Source organism: Chlorocebus sabaeus, chromosome 2 (assembly GCF_047675955.1).
Source record: "Chlorocebus sabaeus isolate Y175 chromosome 2, mChlSab1.0.hap1, whole genome shotgun sequence".
Lineage (NCBI taxonomy): Eukaryota > Metazoa > Chordata > Mammalia > Primates > Cercopithecidae > Chlorocebus > Chlorocebus sabaeus.
The window spans coordinates 70,326,920-70,342,939 of NC_132905.1; the positions used below are offsets into that span (position 1 = coordinate 70,326,920).

The following is a 16,020-nucleotide window of genomic DNA, read 5'->3' on the forward strand; positions in this document are numbered from 1 at the left end:
ATCCATCCCAGCCCAGGCACCAGAAGTATCCATAAAGAAGCCAATTTAGGGGTGGTTCCTAGAGCCCGCACTCTCTTAGCCCCCAGACTGAAGTCTTGCCAGCAAAGGCCAAGACGTCATGGAGTAGAGAATAACCATCCCCATGGTGCCCTTTCTAAATCTACACTCACAGACTGTGTGAGCATAATAAAACAACTGCTAACAGCTGTGCCACTAAGCTTGGGCTGCATTGTTACACAGCAAAGATAACCAGAACAGCACGTCGCAGTGAATAACACTTCACTCCGGTAGACAGGGCGGACAGCAAAAAGTTACCAAACTATAACCATAACTGTAACTATCGGTACACTGGTCAGATAACTATACCTGTAGCTAACAAGCAACATAGCTACAAGTGATGCCATGAAGAAAATGAAGATTGTGGGGACTTGTCTGCTGCATTTATCACTAACTGCTGCAGTATGTAATCTATTTTACTGATTTATCTTGTCTATTGTTTTCATTAGAGTTCTCCAGGGAAGCAAAACCAATAGGAGATATATATATAGAGAGAGAGACCTTATACATATATGTGTATATATACAACATAATATATAATACAATATACATATTATGGTGTGTGTGTGTGTATATATATATACACATAATGGGTGTATATACACATACAGGAGGTATATAGATCAAAGTGTTTTATATATATAGGAGGTATATAGATCAAGGTGTTTTATGCATATATATACACACGTACAGGAGGTATATAGATCAAGGTGTTTTATATATATATGAATTGATCTATATACCCCCATATATATATCTACATACCCCCTGTATATATGTATACCCCCTGTATATATGTAGGGGGTATATATGTATATCTATATACCCCCTGTGTGTGTATATATATATGAATTGATCTACACACCCCCTGTGTATATAAATCAAAGGGGGTATATAGATCAAAGTGCAAGCAGATTCAGAATATGGTAAAGGAGCCCCCATCTATGAACTAGAGACCTCCTTGTTCATTCAGATGGTGCCTTCTCACTGTGTCTTCACATGGCAGAACAAAAGGTATACTTTTATATATATATATATACACACACACATACACACACACACAAACACACACACACACACCTCCCTCCTGTTGGGATATATATATATAAAAGGAAGGAGGTCAGTACAGCCAGAGTGCTGGATACAACGTACGGAGCAATCGATGAGGGATGATGGTGCAGAGACAGCAGCAGCCAGGCCTTTGTAGCATTGCAACCTCCTGTTGGTATATGTATATATATGATACTGCCTATTGGTTTTGTTTCTCTGGAGAACTCTGATTAAACCAATAAAGATAAATAAGTAAAATAGATATAGTTATACACACATATACATGGAGAGACATATACATGCATGTACATCAGAAACATACATACATATGTGTGAATGTACATGCATGTGTACACACATTATATTCATGTATACATACATCCATATGCATGTATATGCACACATGTATGTGTACATGCATTATGTATATGCATGTATATGTGCATGCATGTATATGCATGTATGTATACCTAGAGAGATTTATTTTAACATACAGAGCAATCAATGGGGGATGATGGTGAAGACAGCAATAGCCAGGTCTTTGGAGCGAGCATTGCAGCCAGGACCTCTTTGCACAATTAGAGACAGGCACCCTTTCCTCAGAGCAGAGGTCACCCCATGGCAGGACACAAGACCAGAATTGAGTTGAATGTCAGCCCCTTGGACACCTGGGCCATGCACCCTGGAAAAACACAGGTGGCTCAATTTACCCAGTGACACAAGTCTGACTCATTGGAAAAGGACAGAAGGAGGAAGACCCTAAAAAGGCTCCTGCGTGGAGAAGTGATAAAGATTCCTTGGGCAAGGCTCATGGCAGCAGCATGGAGAGGCAGACTAATGGTGCTTGACGACAGACTCAATGTGAGAGATAAAGAAAAGCAGAGGCAGGAGTGCTTTTGCCTGAGCTGCTAGAACAAAAATACCATAGACTGGTGGCTTAAACAACAAATATTTACTTCTCACAGTTCTGGACGCTGCAAAGTCCAAGATCAAGGTGCAAGCAGACTCAGTATCTGGTTAAGGACTCCCCATCTATGACCCAGAGACCCCCTTGCCTGTTGATTGATGGTGGCTTCTCACTGTATCGTCACTTGGTGGAACAAAAGCTCTCTGTGACCTCTGTATTAGTCCGTTCTCACGCTGCTAATAAAGACATAACCGAGACTGGGTAATTTATAAAGGAAAGAGGTTTAATGGACTCACAGTTCTACATGGCTGTGGAGGCCTCACAATCATGGTGGAAGGCAAAAGAGGAGCAAAGACATGTCTTACATGGTGGCAGGCAAGAGAAGCGCCAAGCAAAAGAGGGAAAAGCCCCTTATAAAGCCATCAGATCTCGTGAGAACTCACTCACTATCACGAGAACAGCAGCATCGGGGTAACTGCCCTCATGATTCAATTACCTCCCACCGGGTCCCTCCCACAACACATGGGGATTATGAGAACTACAATTCAAGATGAGATTTGGGTGAGGACACAGTCAGACCATATCAACCTCCTTCATAAGGGCACTAACCACATTCATGACCCAATCATCCTCCAAAGGCCCGACCTCCTAATACCATCACATTAGGGGCTAGGATTTCAACAGGGGAATTTTGAGGAGACAGAAACAGTCCATAGCAGAGAGTAATAGGGAAATCATTGTCAGTAACTCCATGTTGGAGTCTCAGCAGGTGGGTGCGTGACGTGCCATGACTGAGATAAGCCAGTCTGAAGGAGGAAGTTGTATCAGATGGAGGGTGACTTGGGGTCATGGAGGTGGAGAAGGATCAGGAGCTCGGTTAGATACCAGGTGGACAGAGTAAATAGGCTTTGGACATACAAACCTGGAACTTAGAAGACTGGCTGAAGATACAAATTCAAGGGTCTGCAGCATATTATTATTTTTTAGATGGAGTCTCGCTCTGTCGCCAGGCTGGAATGCAGTGGCGCGATGTCGGCCCACTGCAACCTCCGCCTCCCAGGTTCAAGCAATTCTCCTGCCTCAGCCTCCTCAGTAGCTGGGACTACAGGCGCTACCACCACACCCAGCTAATTTTTGTATTTTTAGTAGAAACAGGTTTTCACTGTGTTAGCCAGGATGGTCTTGGTCTCCTGACCTTGTGATCTGCCCGCCTCGGCCTCCCAAAGTGCTGGGATTACAGGCGTGAGCCACTGCACGCAGCCTGCAACATATATTAATAGATGGATTTGAAACTCTGGGCCTAGATGGGACTACCTAGGGATGGGGGATAGAACAGAGAAAAGAAGAACACTGGGGATACAGCCTGCAACTCTTCTACACTGTGCCTCTAATTCCCAAGTTTTCTTCAATAATCATATTTCTATGGTTCAGATGTGTGCTCCAAAACTAGATACCCAGGTGGAGGTGTTGGGGAGTGGAACTTTAAGAGGTGTTTAGGTCACGAGGGCTCTACCCTCATGAATGGATTAATGCCATTTTCACAGGAGTAGGTTCCTTATGAAAGGACAGGTTCAGCCCCCTCTATCTGTCTCCATCTCTACCTCTACTTCTAGCCCTCTCTTCGCAATTTCTCCTCTGTCATGGGATAACACAGCACAAAGGCCCTCACCAGATATGGCCCCCTGATCTTGGACTTCCCAGCCCCCAGAACTGTGAAAAAATACATTTCTGTTCTTTATAAAGTACCCTGTCTCAGGCTTTTTGTTACAGCAGCACAAAATGGACAAAACCACTTATGTTAAAGCTTGACTTAGGAGAAAAATGAAGAAATATCATCTTCTAAAAGATGAGAGGACATCACACTGACATTCCTTTCCATTGGAAACAGATGGTGCATTTGGAAGAGAAAATGGAAGATGACAGAATGAAGTGAGGATTCTGAATAAGAGCGTAGGCAGAGTTGAGGGAAACAGACAAAGGAGGGGAGGTCCTCCGAGGGTAGCAAAAGCCGGGAACACATCTCGCCCCTGGACTTGGAGAAACAGAGGAGGGAGGGGTGTCTAAGTCCAGCACATGCTGTGGCCAAAGGCAGAGAACTGCAGCGATTCCACACAGCGCCCAGCAGGGAGGCAGCCAGGCAGGCAGTGCTCCCACATCTCTCCTTGTCCACTCGCAGCTCTGGCTGGGGCCTTGCAATGGTGAAACCCAAGGAGAACCCAGGGGCAAGGAGAGAAGTGGGAGAGACTCAAGATTCAACAATAACTCTAAGGATAATCCTCCTCTAATTTCAATCTTAATTATTTCATGCACATTATATTATTGATTGGTTAAGGGTCGATCTTTCTTTTTTTTTTCTGGAGATGGAATCTCACTCTGTCCCCCAGGCTGGAGTGCAGTGGCACAATCTTGGTTCACTGCAACCTCTGCCTCATGGGTTCAAGCAATTCTCCTGCCACAGCCTCCTGAGTAGCTGGGATTACAGGCAGGCATCACCACGCCCAGCTAATTTTTTGTATTTTTAGTAGAGACGAGGTTTCACCATAATGACCAGGCTAGTCTTGAACTCCTGACCTCAGGTGATCCACCCGCCTTGGCCTTCCAAACTGCTGGAATTACAGGTGTGAGCCACTGCACCCAGCCCAAAAAAACTATCTTGAGACATCCCCTTTTCAATCCTTTAGATGCTTCCACATGGAATGTGAGACATGGCGTCTGCACTCTTGGGGATTCAGCAAAAATAAGATTACAAACAGCTCCATTATCACTCCTTGTCATGCCTTATATATGGGAATCTAATATTTGACAACAATGGACGTTTAAATCAGAAGGGAAAAGACCAGCCATTCAGTAAGTGATGATGCGACATGTGGTTATCAACAGGAGAAAAAAAATAAGTTAACCCCTACTTCATGCCAATAATACAAATAAATTCCATCAGGATTAAAGTCCCAAAACATTTTTTAAGTATTCGCTAGGAATAGAGGATAACATGTTTATCCTCAACTTTCTTAAGAGACAAAAAGCAAAAACTATACAAAAAAAACAATAAATTTGTTCATCTATAGGAATCGTGAGAACATGCCTAGAAGGTCTCTAACTACAGGGAGCCATGATTGTCCAAGGGCTTGGCTGCTGATTACTAAGCACAGTGGGGATATACTAAGATAGACCATATTTGGTTTCATGGCTGTGAGACCCATGCAGTCACTCAGGGTCCTGAACTCAGAAGGACCCTATGCTCACTTGAGCATTCTGCTATTTTGTCTTGAAATTCTCTGTCTCCTTTTTGTTTGTTTGTTTTCTTGAGACAAGGTTTTACTCCATCACCCAGGCTAGAGTGCAGTGACCTGATCATGGCTCACTGTAGCATTGACTTCCTAGGCTCAGGTGGTCCTCCCACCTCAGCCTCCTGAGTAACGGTGACTACAGGTGCATGCCACCATGTCTGGCTAATTTTTTGTATTTTTTAAAGAGATAGCGTTTCACCGTGTTGCCCAGGCTGGTCTCGAATTCCTAGGCTCAAGCAATCCACCCACCTTGGCCCTGCAAAGTGCTGGGATTACAGAAAGGAGCCACTGTGCCCAGCCCAAAATTCTTAATACATTTTTAACACAGAGTCCTGCATATTAATTTTAAACTGGACTATCAAATTATGTAGCTAATCCTGCCTGGAGACAGGACCCTTCTGATAGCCAACGATGGCTCAAGGACCACATGGCATTCTTGTGGAACCTTCTTTAAACTTCGTATCAGTAGAGGAAACTTCCACTCACTCTTCCCTCCCTTCGTCACTCAAGGTTTGAGGGTGAGGCCAGGCACGGTGGCTCACACCTGTAATCCCAGCACTTTGGGAGGCTGAGGCAGGTGGATCACGAGGTCAGGAGTTCAAGACCAGCCTGGCCAACATAGTGAAAGCCCGTCTTTACTTAAAAAAAAAAAAATAATAAAAAATACAACAGTTAGCCAGGCATAGTGGCGTGCACCTATAGTACCAGCTACTTGGGAGCCTGAGGCAGGAGAATTGGTTGAACCTGGGAGGCGGAGGTTGCAGTGAGCTGAGATCACGCCACTGCACTCCAGCCTGGGCAACAGAGCGAGACTCTGTCTCAAAAAAAAAAAAAAAAAAAAAAAAAAAAGGTCTGAGGGTGAAGGGTATCCCCTTCCCATTTTCTCACAGGCATTTGCCCTCATAAAATTCTCACACACCTAATCCAATTTGAATGTCCATTTCTTGGAAGCCCTAGAAGCTTAAGCAGTAACTAGAGGTCAGACAATACAGGTGGAAAGACAAGAATTTCTGACTTCCTCACTTACTGCCTGGCAGGCCAAGAGCGTAAGGTCTGGGTTGGTAGGTGGGGCAAGGATGACCCCTGTTACAAGGTATGGCTCTAATGTGACAGATTTCACCAGCGGTGGCCTGGCCAAATGTCCAGTGGCAGAGAAGCCTGTGGCAGGTGCAGTGACGTGGGCTTTGAAAAATCTGGGGAAACGAAGCCTATAAAGACAACAGTGTTGGTTGAGTAATGCTAAGTCACGCTGACACCCTGCAGAAAGATGATGAGACACTGAGGGTTGATTACCAGCAGTAAATGGCCAAGGATGAGAGCCAGAGGACCTGGGTGGCAGCCCACAAAGAGGCCCTATCAGCTGCAAAGGAAGATCTGACACAGGCCAGCGGCTGGCTAAAGACGCAGTTCTGTTGCAGATAGCTCTGGAGATGTTTAAAAGCTCAGCGAAGGCAAGCGTGGCAGGCAATGGGCAAGGCCCTGAAGAGGGAAACCTGGATAGATGCAACCCTGTCTGTAGAATAGAGCCAAACAAAAGCAAGGCAAAAGACAGAAAGTCCTGGTAATATTGCATGAACTCCTGGATCCAGTCATATCTAAAGGCAAAATCCATCTCTGGACTTTTCAACTTTGAGGATTTCCTTTTGCAAAGGCAACTTTGAGTTTGTTTGTTTGTTTTTTGTTTTTGTTTTGTCGCCCAGGCTGGAGTGCAGTGGCGCAATCGCAGCTCACTGCAACCTCCACCTCCTGGGTTCAAGCGATTCTCCTGCCTCAGCATCCCGAGTAGCTGAGACCATAGGCATGTGCCACCACACCTAGCTAATTTTTTATTTTTAGTAGAGATGGGGTTTCACCATGTTGGCCAGGCTGGTATCGAACTCCTGACCTCAGGTGATCCACCGGCCTTGGCCTCCCAAAGTGCTGGGATTACAGGCGTGAGCCACTGCGCCCAGCCTGAGATTTTTGTCACTTACACTGCAGAGTCCAACCACAGCTTTCTCTTGTATATCTTTTTTACACAGAGAAGCATCTTCCCCTTATGAAATCCAGCCACAACAAAAATTCCACATGCTTTCTTTCATGTTTTTGCAGAAAGGGGGGAAATTGTGGACTCACACAGAGCATGATTCCATAAGCTGGTCTTGTTTCAATCAAGAAAATCCTCATGGCAGCCTGGAATCCATTTCATTCCTTCATACTCTGCTCCCTGCTTTGAGGCTTCCTGTTGGCGGACAATTTGTTTTACATAAGATGGCTCCAGATTCGTTTTTAAGCCCCGTCTTATACAATCTGGCTCTGGAACTAAGCTCTTCAACTCCTGGGGGGTTTACAGCCTTGCTTTCTGCTGATGTGAATTTCTTCTTAATCCTTAGAAGTTTCAGACCTTTTTCCTTCTAATGTTTTACAACGCATTTTGAAAAGGCGAAAGAGAGTGGGGTTGGGGACTGGATGTTGTGGTTTCCTTACCCAATCAGTAGGGAGTGTTGAAGGCCAGTTGTGACTTAGTTATGACAGTAAAAAGCTTGAGATTAATTTCAGCTCACTGCAGCTCTTCCCATAACACAAAAAGCACAACATCTCAGGGACCTCTACTCAGAAAAGGTTTACAGGGTTGGGAGCTGAGAATGCGCTGATACATGGTTGTTGATTGTATATAGCTGTTTAATCAGCACGTGTTTACTGAGCACTAGAGCACTTCGCATTATTGTTACCAAATATTTGCTGTCACTCCCTACAGAAAGATTATATTTCCCTGTGCCAATGACATCCAGTGAAGCCATTTAACTTGTTTAGCCTAGGAGGTGTCAGTAACAGAGACCTGTCTAACTCCCAGGCAGAAGCTGTAAGAACAAACTTTAACTTCACTGTGTTTTTAATTCACCCCCACTATGGACAAGTGATGCTCCAGAAAGAGGCTGCTCCGTTAGCTGGAGTCCAAAAGTCAGGTCAGACTCAAACTGGAGACAGAGACAGTGCACAATGAACGTATAACATGAGCAAGAAATAAACCTTTCCTCTTGTAAGTCACTGAGATTTAGGGGACATTTGTTACAGCAGCTTAATAGAGACGACCCTGAACCACAGGCACACTCACTATGTGCTCCTCATTGTACAGATGCATAAACCTACAACTGTTAGACCACAGCCCCAATATAGCTTTGCTTAATAATAACTTCTATTAAATAAGGGCATTCCCTATGCCACAGAAGGCTTCAGATTTTCTTTAGGCAGCAGAACCTCCTCCCCCACATACACAGATTGTCAACTACAAAGCAGACACCAGCAGAGCTGCTCTGGTTGAAGGAGTAAGGGCCAGAAACTTGGCAGTTCTGTCTCCCCAAAGACCAGGCCCAACCCAGTGTCAGATGTCTGGCCAACACTCAGTGAATATTTGTTGAATAAGTAAACAGATATACTATTTCCTGCAGAATTCATTAAGGACTCTCTGGAAACCTAGTGTTCCATGGAAAAAAATTTAAAATTCCCTTTAGCAATGGACCCTATAGGTTGTTTCAGATGCAGTTGTCAAATTTATATGTATAGAAGAAGAGAACAAGAGCAGAGACAGTAAGGATTCAGATCTTATTTCAACCAGTGGTTCCATCTTTCCAGTCACAGTTCTATAAGAGACGTTAATGATTGTTATTAAATAGTTTTGTTAAGTGTTTCCTATGGCATCTTTTTCCATGGTTCAGCCAACTGCAGACATGCTAATAAATAGAGAAGAGGGAAGAAGACAAAAGGTCTAATAATTCACGCATTGAGTAATTAGTCCTAAAGCAATCATTCAACCTCCTGTGTAGACAGTGTACATTAGAGAAAATGCTGGGAAAAAAACCTGATAAACTCTAGAGAACTGGCTCAAAATTATACTTTCCATTTTTTGTTTTTTGAGACAGAGTCTTGCTCTATTGACAAGGCTAGACGGCAACGGCATGATCATGGCTCACTGCAGCCTCTATCTCCTGGGCTCAAGTGATCCTCCCACTTCAGGCTCCTGAGTAGTTGGGAGGACAGCCACGTGACACTGCACCTACCTAGTTTTTAAATATTTTGTGGATATGGAGTGTTACTCTGTTGCCCAGGCTGGTCTCAAATTCCTTTGCTCAAGCAATCCTCCCGCCTTGGCCTCCCAAAGTTGTGGGATTACAGGCATGAGCCACTGCACTTGGCCTCAAAATTATACCTTCAATATAAAATGAATTCCTCTTCTTACTAAATCTCTGTTTCTCCTTCTCTCTCTTCCCATAAGTATAGCCTGCTACACACAATGAACCCAATGTTCATATTATTCTAGTAACAGTGATCTGTTAGCAAAGGATTCTGTGAAAAGAATAATGGAGGTGGGAGCTCTGCTGGGAAGATGGCAGACTAAGATAATAGATAACAGCAAAAAGCTCCCTCAATAGACTCCTTGCTATGCTGCCTAAAACACTAAGATTTTAAAAACCCTTTTAAAATTTATAGTTTAGCTCACAAGGAAGAAGGAAAGAAGAAACTCTAGTGGCCACATGGAGGAGAGAACTGAAAAGTGGTATGTAAGCTGGCACTGTAGATGTGCTGGGGCCTGGTTGTTGTTCTAAATAACCAAGGTATACTTGGGTTTCAGTGTTCATGCGGGAATAGTTGCTGAGGCATTGGGCAAGATGAAGAGGGGGGAACTAAAACCCCCGTGTGGATCTGAATTGTCAAAGAGCTGCAACCTCAGAAAATGGGTGGTATCTCGGCTCAGGCTACCATAACAAATTACCATCAACTGAGTGATTTATAAGCAACAGAAATGTATTTCTCACAGTTCTGGAGGCTGGAGGTCTGAGATCAGGGGGACAGTATGGTCGGGTTCTGGTGAGGGCGCTCTTCTGGGTCACAGACAGCCACCTTCTCGTCAGAGCCTCACGTGGCAGAAGAGGGTGAGCTATCTCTCTGGGATCTCTTTTATAAGGGTCCTACTCCCGCTCATGAGGGTTCCACCCATTAACTCCTAAAGGCTCCACTCCCCAGTCCATCACAATGGTGATATTTCAACACATGAATTTTAGGGAGATAAAAATCTTCATTCCCTAACTGGTGGGCCAGAAAAAATTCATCTATCAGCTCAGTGAGTATTTAAGAAAGGAAGCTCATGCCATCACCTTTTAAAAGGAGATAACTATTTACTTTAACATTTCTTCTGTTGTTACAAATTTAGCATGTCTTTTTCACTCCTAGGTTTGTCTTTACTCGCACTCTTGTTATAAAGTACTTTAGGTTTTGAGGAGTCTGCTCCTAACCCTATTTTTCCCATAAACTCTTCTTGCTTTTAGTGTGTGATTTCCTGAATGCAAGACCTGATTTTTTAATATACCAATTGTGTGCAAAATGTTGTGCTTGGTGTCCTTGGAGAAAAATAGATGACTGGCACAGGCCATACTACTGAAGCCCATGCAACCTAAGAGGGAAATAAAAGCAACAAAATAATTATGATATGACCAAAAATGTGGCAAGGTCCATATATGAAAGACAAAAAGTTCAAAGGAAATTCAGGTAATTTGGGCTTTTTAGCCAATACTTAAAAAGAAAATCTAAGTGCCTACTAGTTATTTGGGAAGAAAAGTTAACATTGCTATTACAAAGTTGTTGATTATTTTTAGCATTTCTTAATTTTATTGGCAACACCTTGGATTTCATGTGGACTTCCTTTTTCATGTCCAGTTTTATTTGTTTAATATTTTAGTCAGTAATTGTTCTCTATTAGTTCATTATTCATCTTTAGAGTATATAAATGGTCTTGGAAAAAAATCAAAGTGACCCTCCAGTGAACCTCTACTTATGCAGAATGTTTATATGAATAACACATGGTAGATACGAATCTTCATCAAACATCTCTACTGTTGAAAGGGATAAGATCATAACCATTCATATTTTAAGAAAGATAAAGTCTCTATACCTAACATCTGTACTCTGTGAGATGAATCCAAAGAACCACAGATTAATAAATAGCACCCAAAATGTAACAATGGTCAAGATGATCAACATTGACAGAGACTCATCAGATTGACTCTTCTAGTAACATTGAAATGATGCCTACTAGTTGGATCAGTTTTCAGATTCATGTCACACCTCATATGCTCATGTAAAAATGGCCAGTTTAGTAGTTGTTAATTATGCTAAAGTTTATTTTGCCCCAGTGTTTACTAATTGTTTTCTTATTTTATGTAAAAGCAAGTCTAAAAAATTAAAAGGTCTTTCCAAGAACACACAACATAAATGTATACTTCTATTTGAAACTCTCAGAGACTTTCTCTTATTAGAAACTGCAGAGAGACATCACCAGGAATGGCAGAGTAAGGATCTCCAAAAAGCTGCTCCTCCACAAAAACAACAAGAACACACAAAAAAGAAAGGAAGGAAGGAAGGAAGGAAGGAAGGAAGGAAGGAAGGAAGGAAGGAAGGAAGGAAGGAAGGCAGGCAGGCAGGCAGGCAGGCTAGCAACAATAGTATCAACTTTTTCAGAACTCTAGAAATTAGGCAAAAGTTTGCAACAATCCATAAAGAAAACATAACAATTATAAACATATATGCACCTGACAACGGAGCCTCAAAATACATGAAGCAAAATCAGACAAAAGGAACAGATATGAAAGGAGAAATAGATAAGTCAACAATAATAGTTGGAGACTTCAAAATAGGTAGAACCACCATATATAATCCATGAGGAAACAGAAGACTTGAACAGCATTATAACACAACTAGATCTAACAGACATCTATAGAACACTGCACCCAATGAGAGAACAACACACATGCTTCTAAAGCACACATGGAAATTTATTCAGGAAAGACTATACGTTAAGCTGTAAAATAAGACCTTGATATGCTTAATAGGGCTGAAATAAGAAATGCCTATTTTCTGACCACAATGCAATGAGATTAAAAATCAGTTACAGAAGGCAATTTGGGAAATTTACATAAATATGAAAATTAATACAACTAAAGAACCAATGAGTCAAAGAAGAAATCACACAAGAAGATACTTTTAGATAAATGAAAATATCTACCAAGAGATTAATAAATTTATTGGTTTATTATAAACTTATAAATGAATTCTTTTTTTTTTAAGACAGTCTTGCTCTGTCGCCCAGGCTGGAGTGCAGTGGCATGATCTCGGCTCACTGCAACCTCCGTCTCCTGGCTTCAATCAACTTCCCTGCCTCAGCCTCCCGAGTAGCTGGGATTATAGGCATGCACCACCATGTCCAGCTAATTTTTGTATTTTTAGTAGAGACAGGGTTTCACCATGTTAGCCAGTCTGGTCTTGAACTCCTGACATCAGGTGATCCATCCACCTTGGCCTCCCAAAGTGCTGGGATTACAGATGTGAGCCACCACGTCCAGCCTGTAAAATTTTTTAAAAAATTTTTATTGTTTTAGCTCCCAACCTGATTTCTGAATACAAAGCTTTAAAATATTATTTTTGGGGATTTTTTTCTTCTAGACAGTTTTCAACTCATACTGACACTGATTTTCAAAGAGCAATAACCAAGCCTGCCGTTCTATGATAGTACTAAACTGGAAAAGGATTTATTAATGTTTAGGGTTACCATATGAAGCTGAGGCATTAGGAGAGGGAAAGAACCAACCTACTGTGCCCAGCAGAGAGGGCAGAAGGTGAAAAACATCCCCAATTCACTCTTCTACCTTCTCATCTTCAGCCAGTGCCTTCCATTGGCCAAACCCAAATGGAAGGCAGAGGTTAAGGAACGCTTCCGATGTAATCCATAAACATAAACCTTGCAGGACACCAAGCAAGGTGGATAGCTGGAGAGCGGAGATAGAGACACAAATGAAGAATGCCCAACACCCATTCTTATGTCACTTTGCATGAGATTTAAAGTCAGAGTAGAAGCCAAGTTGCCTAATTGGGAACCAGTTCACAATTTTTGGGTAGGGAAGGACAGAGCACCTTGATCTGCCATTACATTAAAACAATAAGAAGTACATCAAGGTACTTCTAGAAAAACAAGGGGTCCTGATTGCCAGACAGTGATGTCCATCATGGACATCTTTTAGAGCCCTCTTTTCTTTTGAGACAGTCTCGCTCTGTCATCCAGGCTATAGCACAGTGGCATGATTTCGGCTCACCACAACCTTCACTTCCTGGGTTCAAGTGATTCTCGTGCCTCAGACTCCCAAGTAGCAGGGATTATAGGCATGCATCACCATGCCTGGTTAATTTTTTTATTTTTAGTAGCGATAGGGTTTTGCATGTTGGCCAGGCTGGTCTCAAACTCCTGGCCTCAAGTGATCTGCCCGCCTCTGCCTCCCAAAGTGCTGGGATTACAGGCATGAGAAGAACTTTATTTTTAAATATTTTAGTACTGTTGTAATCCCAAACAACTAGCTATACCACAAAAGTGAAAATGAAATGGATTGTAAAACCATTTGCACCTCATCATTGGGTCTTCCCTATCTATGACTGGTTAAATATGGCGGGCAGATCACGAGGTCAAGAGATTGAGACCATCCTGGCCAACATGGTGAAACCCTGTCTCTACTAAAAATACAAAAATTAGATGGGCATGGAAGCATGTGCCTGTAGTCCCAGCTACTCCGGAGGCTGAGGCAGGAGAATCACTTGAACCCAGGAGGCAGAGGTTGCAATGAGCCCAGATTGTGCCACTGCACTCCAGCCTGGCAACAGAGCAAGACTCCGTCAAAAAAATAAATAAATAAATAAATAAAATAAAAAATCCAGTGAAAGGTAAATAAATAAACAAACCTCTAAAAAATTATAAAGAAATTTTGCTTCTCTCCTTCGCAGAGCTCCATGTGAGTATATATGTAGGTGGGAGAGAGGTAGCTGACAGCTCCAGTCTAGGTCACAGAGTTGTATTTTTTTTTAACTTTAAATGTATTTTATTTTTAGACAACCTATATATGGTATGCTTTTCTTTTTTTTTTTTCCCTCAGAAACAATGCTTCCACTCCAAATAAATCATGGTCAAAATAAAGTGCTCAAGGTGACATCAGTTCCATTCGTCTTCAAAGGTGTTGTGTGGATGACAAGTGATAGCCAGTTACAATGACAGGTGATAGATCCAAAGCAATTGCCAAATCTGTTAACATTTTTCCATTTCTAAATGATCCTTAAAGAAAATCGTATCTGGGGTCACATCATCTTTATGGTAGTCCAGTGGAGCCAGCATGCCATCTGGATTCATGTCCTCACAAATAATGAACTGGTAGTTTTTGAAATTATCAAGGATGTGCTTGATTTGTTCTGCAGTCTGTCACAAAAGATTTTACTTTTTATGGTCTCTGTTCTTCAAGTTTGCCTTTGACTCATCTCATGTAATCTTTGATGTACTTCCTGTAAGCTTCTTTTGTGGAGCTGGTTTCTGGCAAGTGATGGTTCATGACGATAACACCAGCATCAATTACTGTGCTTTCTGTACCTTTACCCTAGGGGTCTTCAGTGGAGGCATTCTCACCAATGGGCAAGTCTTCAATGTTACCCTCTGTCCTACTGACCATCTTCCCCTCCACCTCCAGACACAGTCTGTCCCTGATCTCCAGGATCTTTGTAAAAGTCAGAGGATACCTCTTTGTGGCCGATGAGATCTCGGTAGGTTATCATGAAGTCAGTTGGAGGGAGTTGATGGTGGTCTAGCTTAGCAGGAGCCTGGAGCTCGGAGCGAGCTCTGTGCAGCTGGAGCAGTGCTCGGGTGGAAGTGGAGAGGAGGCGGCAAAACCAGAGTTGTATCTCTTAATGCCAGTGCCAGGGATATTGACTTCCAGGTCCTCTCTGTTGAACTGAAGGCATGGGAGATAGAGGAGAGAGTTACGGTTCCCTTCTGTAAGTTCTATCAGCAACTATCAAAACAACTCTGAGCACAGCATTGGCTGATGGACCACTTCCCCCAGCCAGTACCACCCTGGCAGGTGTGAGCACTAGCATGGCCTGGAAGACATTGAAATCTTTCCCTCTGGTGACTCGGTATCATCAAGGGAGTGCAAGTAAGGTCCTGATAGTTAAATTATCTCTGATGGTAATTTCTAGAAATTACAAGTCCGACACAGGGTGCAAGCGAGCTGGATTAGCTGCCATTAGGTCACCTTCCTTCATGCTTTAACACAGACTCGAGGATTCTTAGCACACTAAGGAATCTTAGAGATAACAAACAAAACAGCTAACATCGAGGGGTGCTTATATTCCAGGCACTGTTCTAAGGGCTTTGCATAAAATGATCACCAAACATCCTCATTTTGCTAATAAGAACCTGCAGCACAGAGTGGCTAAACTAAGTTATCCAAGATCACTCAGCTGGTAGGTGGTTGATCCAAGATCAAAATTAGAGTCCTTGCTTTCTCCACTGTGCCATACTGCCTAGAAATAATCTAGGCAACATTCAACTCAAATGTCAAATGAGGCAACTACGACTGGAGAGAACAGAATTCTCCAATGTCACACAACTAGTTACTGAGAAAGCTAAAATTAGACCATCTTCTGATTCCCAGACCATGGCGTTTTCCATAATACAATGGAGAAAAGAGAAAATTCCACTATTTGACAGCTGCCTATTCTACCCACTATGAAATGGAAGCAAAAATGATGAATGAGCGAGAAACAGAAGAGAACATCTAACTGAGCTCTGTATTTTATCTAAGTCTAGGACTTGATATAATTCCCCTTTTCTTTCTTTGGGGTTGCTTGAGCTAAGCTGACACAAATAGCTCTTTA

At 42.6% G+C, this 16,020-nt stretch overlaps 1 pseudogene; it reads right to left on the minus strand.

Annotated features, from left to right (window-relative positions):
- Nucleotides 1-14,224: 14,224 nt before the first annotated feature.
- LOC103217153 (translationally-controlled tumor protein-like) lies at nt 14,225-15,384 on the minus strand (annotated as a pseudogene).
- Between the last annotated feature and the right edge of the window lie 636 nt (nt 15,385-16,020).